The 9,002-nt window shown below is 39.2% G+C and overlaps 1 long non-coding RNA gene across 1 annotated transcript; it reads right to left on the reverse strand.

Annotated features, from left to right (window-relative positions):
• Nucleotides 1-1,204: 1,204 nt before the first annotated feature.
• LOC131020013 (uncharacterized) lies at nt 1,205-2,249 on the reverse strand. The gene is made up of 2 exons (XR_009100580.1): nt 1,598-2,249; nt 1,205-1,443 (listed from the first exon to the last, which is right to left on the reverse strand). It is a non-coding gene; the product is annotated as an uncharacterized LOC131020013 (long non-coding RNA).
• Between the last annotated feature and the right edge of the window lie 6,753 nt (nt 2,250-9,002).

Consider the following 9,002-nt stretch of genomic DNA (forward strand, 5'->3'; position numbering starts at 1 on the left):
ACACAAAATACTAAGTCATGGAATGACCTTAGTCAATGCTTGCATTCTGGCTACTAAACTGAATGTTTAATCTAAAATGTTCTAACTGGGGAATGTCTCTGATCGACTAAGGTATGCATACTTAACCTGCTTAGTCTCTCATCATAATCTCTATCTCTTAACTTTAACATCGAACCGTTGTCGATATTTCTAGCTCTTGTTAAACTCCAAACCATCTTCAGGAACTCCTCCCGTCTTACGCACTTGTATAGATTTTTCTAGTCAATCATAATGGTTGGTAACTTCTAGTTACCCATGGCACCTATCCTCCTTTCGATTTGTAGCAGGTGATCGTAATCAATAGGGATTCTAAATCATGCTCACGTGTAATATAATAGGTAATTGTAATCATAAAGGTTCTGAATATCTGAAACTGTAAGCTGGCAGTTCTAATCGCGATGCTATAACATCATACACAAAGTGTTATAACTGCATGTGAGTCTGACTCTGAAGTATAAATCATGAAGGTTCTCTTCATGCCATAACTGGTGATAATCGAGAGTTAGTAATGAATCTTAGCTCATTATGCGATAGCTAACTGATTACAATAGTCACACTCGTTGCTACGAGCAATGACTCACGTGATCTATCATCAAATAAGGCAATAGTCAATTCGGTGTTCTGTCACGCGTGAACAACCTGAATGAAGAACTATGCATGCATCAGTGATTCGTGCGCGGCACTTCGCTTGCACTGCTTTCATTGGATTCTCTTCCTCTTTCTTAGCTCTTCACCATGGCTATAGTGAAATATAACTGAGTTTCTAGCTTCTATTGTTCTTCTCGTAACAGTGATCATGCATTCTTAACGCATCTAAGTTCATTGAGATATCTAATCAATCAATAAAGCATAAAACTTGAATGTAAGCATCAGTACATTCATATAAAACGTGAACTTCTCAATGTTTCAAAATCATTACCATCTTCTTTCTTGCTGAGCCTGACGATGTGATGAAGTGATGAGCTTTGGTTGACTGACTCATATATACTAGTGATCATACTAGAAAAATGGGCTAACTCTAGGGTTCAGAGCAAATGAACTGCTCTGATACCACTCTGTCACGACCGGTCCTAATTAAGGATAATTAAGCCGGGGAAACCGTGACTAATGGAGGGAGATTAGAAGCGGGGTAGAAAGGGGAATAATCAAACAAGAAAGGATCGTATTTCATCATTTTTAACAACATGGATATTTATAATATAACGGAGTTTTAGTCGTGTAGACTCAAATAATTAGTAAGTTCGGATAACTCCGACTTATTCAAAATAACATAAAACTTCTGAGTACGCAGCGGAATATGGTTCTGATTACATGTATGAAGACATGTAACCCTAGAGTTCATTAATACATAATAATACAAAAGAGTCCCGCTCGTCACTTCATCACCATCGGCAGCTGCTCAACCTGCACATTTAGAAATATATGCAGGGCTTGAGTACAAAAGTACTCAGTGGGCACGTATGCCTAAGTATAAAAATACATGCTTCAAAACTGTAAATTGTCATGCCATCATAAACAGTACAGCAAGGGAGTTTTTGGTTAAAAGGCCCAAGCTTACTAATTTCATTTGTGATTCTTAAAGTTCGACTGCAGTCTAAGTTCTCTTGTAATCTATCATATCTGGAACTGTGTGCCGGAGAGGTGGCCACCTCTCACGGTCACTTGACCGGCCAACCCGCTAGATGACTCACGGTCACTGGTGTACACTAGCCCTGGCAGGATAGCTATCAACTGCTCAGGACCCGAATTCGATTGCATAATAACTGGCAAAGCCACATCAGATAGATATCATACCAAACATTGAAACATTTATGGCAAGACAACAGTTGAAATAATTTTCAGTTCAATGATTTTGCAATGAAATAACTGTTCAAACATAACATTAAACTCATTTGATATATATGAAAGTAATGCCCACCTGATAGTGATTTTCTGTGATACAAAAGCTCCTCAATAGATTATCAATCTCGCCCTTGACCTTTATTACGAGAATATATGTACATGTATAAGATATTTGCTCGAATAAAAATCCTCAAATGAGAATGTGTATTTAACTATGCATGATCCTTATGCATGAATTATTATTCTGAAATAATAATCAGAGAATTTCTATTGTTAATCCAGGCTATCGGATTTAAACAAAAGCTAAGTCTCGTCTCATGAAGCCGAATAATTAATAAAAATTAATCCGTTCTCTTAGGGTGTTCTAATCCGCCAATTAAATAAACCCCGTTCCTCGTAGTCAAATAGAAAATAAATAAATACTTCAACTTATTCGCTTTATATCCTCATAATTAATCGGGCTTAATAAATAGGAACAAGTAATGTTATAAGATTAAATAATTAAAAGGCTCAACATAAGGCAGCCTAATAATTAATTAAGTAGAAGTGGGCTTGAATAATTAACATGAGAGGCCCAATTAAATAATTCATCGGCTCAAGTAATTAAATAAATCTTGGCCCAATAAATAAATAATTTGATTAGCTGAGCTCAATTAAATAAATCAAACGAGGCCCAACGAAATAATGTAATAGAGGCTCATCTGAGTAAAATAAATATGGCCCATCTGAAATAATATAACAAAGGCCCAATGAATTAATATAAAGCCCAATTAAAATAATTGCAGTTGGGCTTTCATTAGTAAACTCGGCCCAAAGAGAAACAATAAAGGCCCACATGAAATAATGTAATAAAAGCCCATCTGAGTAAAATAAATAAGGCCCAACTGAAATAATACAGCAGTCCAAATAAGTGAATAATCAAAGGCCCATATAAATAAATTCAGAGGCCCAATCAGTAATTAAAAATCGGCCCAATAAAATCAGAGGCCCAATCAGAATAAAATAACAAAGCCCAATGAGTTAATAAAATTAGGCCCAATTACAATAAATAAGAAAGCCCAATTACAATAAAAAAAATAGCCCAACTCCAAATAAAACTCGGTTCTCTCTTTCTTCACCAAATCAGACGACCCCTTTTTTTTTCTTCTCAAAGCAGACGTCCTTCTCTCTCTATTTCTCCGTCTCGCTTCGCCTCCAACCGGTCTCAGCCGAGGCGCCTGCCGCCGCAGCTCCGACCGGCGTCGGCTGCCGTCGAGCCTAGGTCCGGCGTGGCCGCACCTATCTCTTTCTCGTCTCGCTTCTTCCTCATTCCACCATTCCAATGAAGATTTGGTCGAGCCCTAACTCTCGAATTCATCGTCGCGGCTGTATATTCGTCCGAAATCCGGCGATTCCAACAGCGCCGGTCGCGCTCGTCTCTCTCCTTTGACGGAACCCAAATCGTGCTCTAGATTCCCACCATCAAAATCGGCCTCTGGAGAAGACGAAAGGAAAGCCCTAACTTCCCAATTCAGAAATCGTCGCCGCTGCTGTAACTGGAATCCGGCGAGTCAGCCGCTGCTGCTGTGCGATTTCCGCCGAGCAGGGGTCCGCCGTTGCTGCTATCTCCGGAGTCGAAGGTTCGAGCCACGCCTCCAACTACAGCTGCTGTTTCGCCGGGTCGCTGCCTGGAGTTCTATCGCCGGACGTCGCCGCTTGGGAGCGCCGCCGCCAGCCGCTGCTGTTAACAGCAAGAGTCCGGCAGCTTCCTTTCCCGGAGCCGCCGTCGCCGTGAGTCGCAGAGCTCCGACAGTCCACTACCACTCAATCTAAAGCTAAGTTCTCTAGTCTCGTTTGTTTTCGTTTACGCGATTGATGTCGAGGAGTATGCATATTGATTCAGTTGACTGAGAAAAGTCAGTGCTAACATCTAACAGTGTGAGGATGTCATAGCTAAAATTGTCCGATCACGAGCTAGGGTGTATCCTTTCTTATTAAACTGTGGAGCCTATTTTCATGTGTATTCTGATCATACTTGGATGGAGAATATGCATTATAGGACATAGCATATTGAGCTCAGTAAATACCTCGAATGTGATCGAATTGATTGCTTGTTGTTGAATCGAATGAAGTGTGAAATAACTGAAATGAATTTGAAGTTGCTGTTGTTTTAATAAATGCAGGTGAATAAAGGAGAAATGGTAAAAATTTAGCCAAGACTTACCTCCTTTGAAGTTGGCAGCAGTTTTACAACTCTAACTCTTTCCTTAAATTTTTTTTTTTTTGGTTTCTGGTGTCAAAGGAAATGAATGAAGGAAGTTTACTGACTGAAATGTTAAAAGACATGGAGGGAGTAAGTGGGAAGTTTGGTGGAGTGGAGAGCTAAGTGGAGGATGAAGGAATTATTGGCGTTGTAATGGTGGCAAAATGAAGTGGAGTTGGTGGCAAAATGAAGTGGGGAGCAAGGGTGGGGAAAAGAAAAAGAAAGAAGAAAAAAAAATGTAGTATAGGATTAATGATGTATTTTCTATGTCTCTGTGATTCTGTAATTGTAATAAAATACTGGCTTCGATTCTGCTTGATACTGTATATTTATATAAATCTCGATTTCGACATGTGATATCTCGCTAAAATCGATAAGTTATAAAATGAATCTAAATTAAATCCATAGATTTAATTAACTCACGAGTCGGAAATAATTCACTACCTGAGTAAAGATAAAATCTAATTCCATCTCGCTTAAATAAATAACGTGACTTTGCTAAGTCAGTTATAACTCTGAAATAATATCATTAACTGCTTTAACAATATAAATTCAGGATCATAAGCTGAATTCATATTAGGATAAAAACCGTTTTCATTCACTGATGAACAAAAATAAGCACTCATTACTAGATTTAAAATATATAAAAGAGCGGGTCACTACATTTTTCTTCTTAATTGAAGAGAAGATGAAAAATGAAAACTTGAATAGAAGGTAATGCCACGCCCCAATTTCAGAAGGAACAACTTGAATTGATGTCAGACCAAAGAAGGGAAAGGAGAGCAGGACTTTAGGGCGCTTTAAATGGAGGAATGTGTGAAGGAGGCTTTTGTGTTGGGTGTAGCTGGGAGTGAGATTGGTGAAAGTGAGACAGAGAGCGAGAGACTAGAGAGATAATGGTGTGTACCTGCGATTGTTGCAGCTGGTGGAGAAGAGAGAGAGGGGGAGAAGAGGTTTATGAGTGAAGAAGAAAAGGGGATGGATTTTGTGCTCATTTTAAAAATTAATTGTATTGACTCTTGACCCAAAACTAAATTAAATAAATCTTCTTGCAAAACCACTTATGCTACGTGATATGCCTAGAATTATTTCATTTCAAAAATATTCAATTCTAATGTATCTACAATAACTAGTACGACCATTCGTGCGATGCACAGTGAAATCGAAATTAAATGACATTTTAAATAAATAAATATAAATATTAGATAAAATTAAAATATAATTGAATGCAAAACATGATTTAAAAATAAAATATCAATTGTTGAATGTTGTGAATACCTCATGGATACATCTCTCTAGTTGCAATGCTATATTCCTCCATCTCGACCGCAATTGAAGAACATATTATGTTATGTAGTGGGATTGTGGGAGTAATTGAGGTTTAGGTGCTATATTTATAAATGTTCAATATTTTTTATTTAATAATTTTTTTATTAAATCGTGCTATTTAACTGATGTAACTAGTACCCGCCCGTGCAATGCATGACAAACATCGAAATTGAATAATATTTTAAATAAGTAAATATAAATATTTTAAACATGATCAAAACATAAAACTAATTATTTTTTAAATAAAATAATTTATACCAATTACTCAACAAAAAACCAGAATTTAAAAACATATAAATTTCCAATTTTATATTTTTAATAGTTGATTTTTTTAAATAGATTAATTGATTTTAATTGATAATGAGTATAAATATAAACATTTTTAAAAAATGAAAAAGCATATATAAATGAGTATCAATTATATATTACTCCATATAGATATAATTCATTCAAGCCATGTTTCTTTATTATTATTATTATTATTATTATTATTATTATTATTATTATTATTATTATTATTATTATTATTATTATATTATTATTATTATTATGAGGTATCTAATGGTAAAATTGAGGCACTCAAAGACTCTTCTTTGTAAGAGGTCTTGGGTTCAATCTTCATCATGTTTTAAAAAAACCTTTATTTTCTTTCTTAGAGAAGTAAAAATTAGTAGAAAATTGAAAAAAAAAATACAAATTAATATAGATAGTTTTCATTGTTAATTAAATAAAATATATCTAAAATCATTATATCTCATGAACCAAATTAATTGATCTAATATTAATGTAAAAATATATTAGCAGCCCCTAATTTTTTCTTATCACCTAGTGATGCGTCTTCGACTTTTGGGCCATTTGGCCCTCTTTTTTCCTTTATTTGTGTCAGTTCAGGTCTGTCCAGGGAGAAAACAAAGTCGTGGAGGAAGGAAGATCAGTAGAGCGGAAACGGAAGAAATGCGGTCAGAATGGGCATTACCGAGTCCAGATTGCCAAATCATGTTTGCCAGCATGGAGCTTCGGCCAACAAGTACCTCTCCAATTCAACTTGGGGCATGGGAACCTGGAGCAACCTGGTATAAGCCACACCGATAAGAGCAATCCGTCTGACCGCTACCAGAAGAAGCAGACAGCCGAAGCCGAGAAAGGAAAGTAAATCCCAAAGGTTTGATGGAAGGATGTAGAAGAATGCGGAAGGAACTGGAAGCATCTGGAGAATGGGGAAGGTTGACTTCAGCATGCAGTTGGAAACTATCTTCAATCGGATCAATCAATGATTGTGCTAATTAAGGAAAGAAGATCCCGGCGAAGATTTGGAACCGGCGCAGCTAGGGTTAGGCCTCTACCATTCGGCAGTATAAAAGATCAACAGTGTGCAGCGTGCACAAGTTCTTGGCACCCCGAACATTTTACTTTTCCTCAGTTATTGTTTTTATTCGCCGCGTGTGGCATTCAAAACACTTGACATTTCCGTACTTCAATTCCGTAGTGTTGTTACTTTTGGACAAGTTCGAAGGCTTGAAGCCTAGGTATTATTTTATCTATTTCAGTATTTCATTTCGCTTAATCATGAGTTTAATTCTTTTTGCATCTATGAATTTTATTATGTGTGAGTAATCCTTTAGGTGAGGTTTTAGGGGTGGAAATAATTGTTGTTAACATGTAAACATTCGTGAGGCATTTGTTCTTTCGGTTGAGTCTCGTGGTTCCAGACGGATCTGTGCCAAACCATGGACAGTAGGGGCTTAACGGGAGACCCTCGTTCGGTAAAATGCTGTCCGTGTCAAGCAAAGGCCAGGGTATACCAGGGCGTGACAACCGGTATACCCAAGACCGAGTAGCTGAGCAGCGTCAACAAAAGGCGTTGTAGATCCGGAAGGTGGGGAAAGGATTGATGGGATACACTGTCCTTCCTAAATCTTGGGCTTCTCTAGAGACTATCCATCAACTGTGACGAGGCATAAAGCCATGGTTATCAAACGAGGAAAGCAATCTCAGCGCCGTAGCATGTCTATGACTGGTCGGTCGACAAGGCCGGAAATAGTTGAGTCCAGGAGGCATGTGTCACTCTAGTGCGGAGTTGGGGACCTCAGGAGAGAAGGTTGATGAGGGTCATACTTGGTGAGTAACGGGTATGACTACTATCTAAGGAGGAGTGAAGCACTGCCTTGTGACCGGGGATTGTGTGACCTTCGGACCAAGTGACCACAATGAGATCAACCATCCTATATGCGAAGTGTAATCCCGTGAAACGCCCCGATGTCTTTGGGCCACGCCTCGGGTTTGCATGGATCATAAACGGATCATCAGTGTGCCTATGACCGAAACGAATGTTAACAACAGTTATGATCTAACCGAATAACCTCACCCCTTTGTTATTATTGATCTTGTTATTTCTTGTGCAGAGTATACAGATTGAGAATTGTGACACCTCAGTTTGTCGTAGGAGAACAAAGTGGTTCCTCACTCCCTGTGGGATTCGACCCTGCGCTTACCGCTAAGACTAAGTTCTTATCGTGAGAAGTAGGAGCGTGTATTGTCCGTACTGGGCTTACACAGGTATTTTGTCCGCACCGCACGATGGGTGCGTGCCAAAATTGGCGCCGTTGCCGGGGAGTGACGCGCAGCAATTTTGTTCTCTCCTCATTCCATCTTCCGCTACTGGTGTATGCGTGGAACTCGTAGAGCTGTAAGAGCATTGGTGTTTGACCCCGATATTGATCGAACAGAAAGACGACTACGCGCAGAAGCACGAATAGCGAGACGCGAAGCTATGGCAGAAGCCGAACAAGCAGATGTCGTACCGGAGCAGACCCTCAGACAGTTGGCATATCCAACTAACCTCAACTTGAGGCCGAACGGAATCACTTTACCCGCCAATCCGTTCGCACCTCGTCGGTATGACATGAAGCCATCATTGCTTCAGATCTTACCGAAGTTCAATGGATATCAAGGAGATGATCCTCATACTCATCTCCAAGATTTTGAGATGACAATCATGCACCAATCAAATGACGAGCAGCAAGAGTATGTCAAGTTAATACTTTTCCCTTTTACCTTGGTGGACAATGCAAGAAGATGGCTGTATGACCTACCAGAGGGGAGTGTCACTACATGGGCACAACTGCAACAGGCCTTCTTGGAAGAATTCTTCCCAGCAGCACGAGTGGAGCGGATGCGATGGGATATCCGCAGCATCAGGCAAGATGGGCTAGAATCCTTCTACGAATACTGGACGAGATTCAAGAGAATGTTAAGCAATTGCCCCCATCACCAGATCTCCCCAAAAGATCAGGTGGAGAGTTTTGTAAAGGGCATGCGGAGGAATGATCGCAGTCTGGTACTAGCAGCTTGTAATGGGTCATTGATGAGCAAAACCCCGTTGGAAGTCTTCCAACTGTTGGGCACCATGGCAGAGGAATCGCGTGATGAAGGGCATGAAAGGAATCTGGAGAAGCCAAGGAAAGCTGAAGAAAAGGGGGAGATGTCTAATTTGGAGAAAACGATGGAGAAGAGCATGAATGAACTCAAAGAACTTCTGTCGGGTTTAACT

Source organism: Salvia miltiorrhiza, chromosome 4 (assembly GCF_028751815.1).
Source record: "Salvia miltiorrhiza cultivar Shanhuang (shh) chromosome 4, IMPLAD_Smil_shh, whole genome shotgun sequence".
Classification (NCBI taxonomy): domain Eukaryota; kingdom Viridiplantae; phylum Streptophyta; class Magnoliopsida; order Lamiales; family Lamiaceae; genus Salvia; species Salvia miltiorrhiza.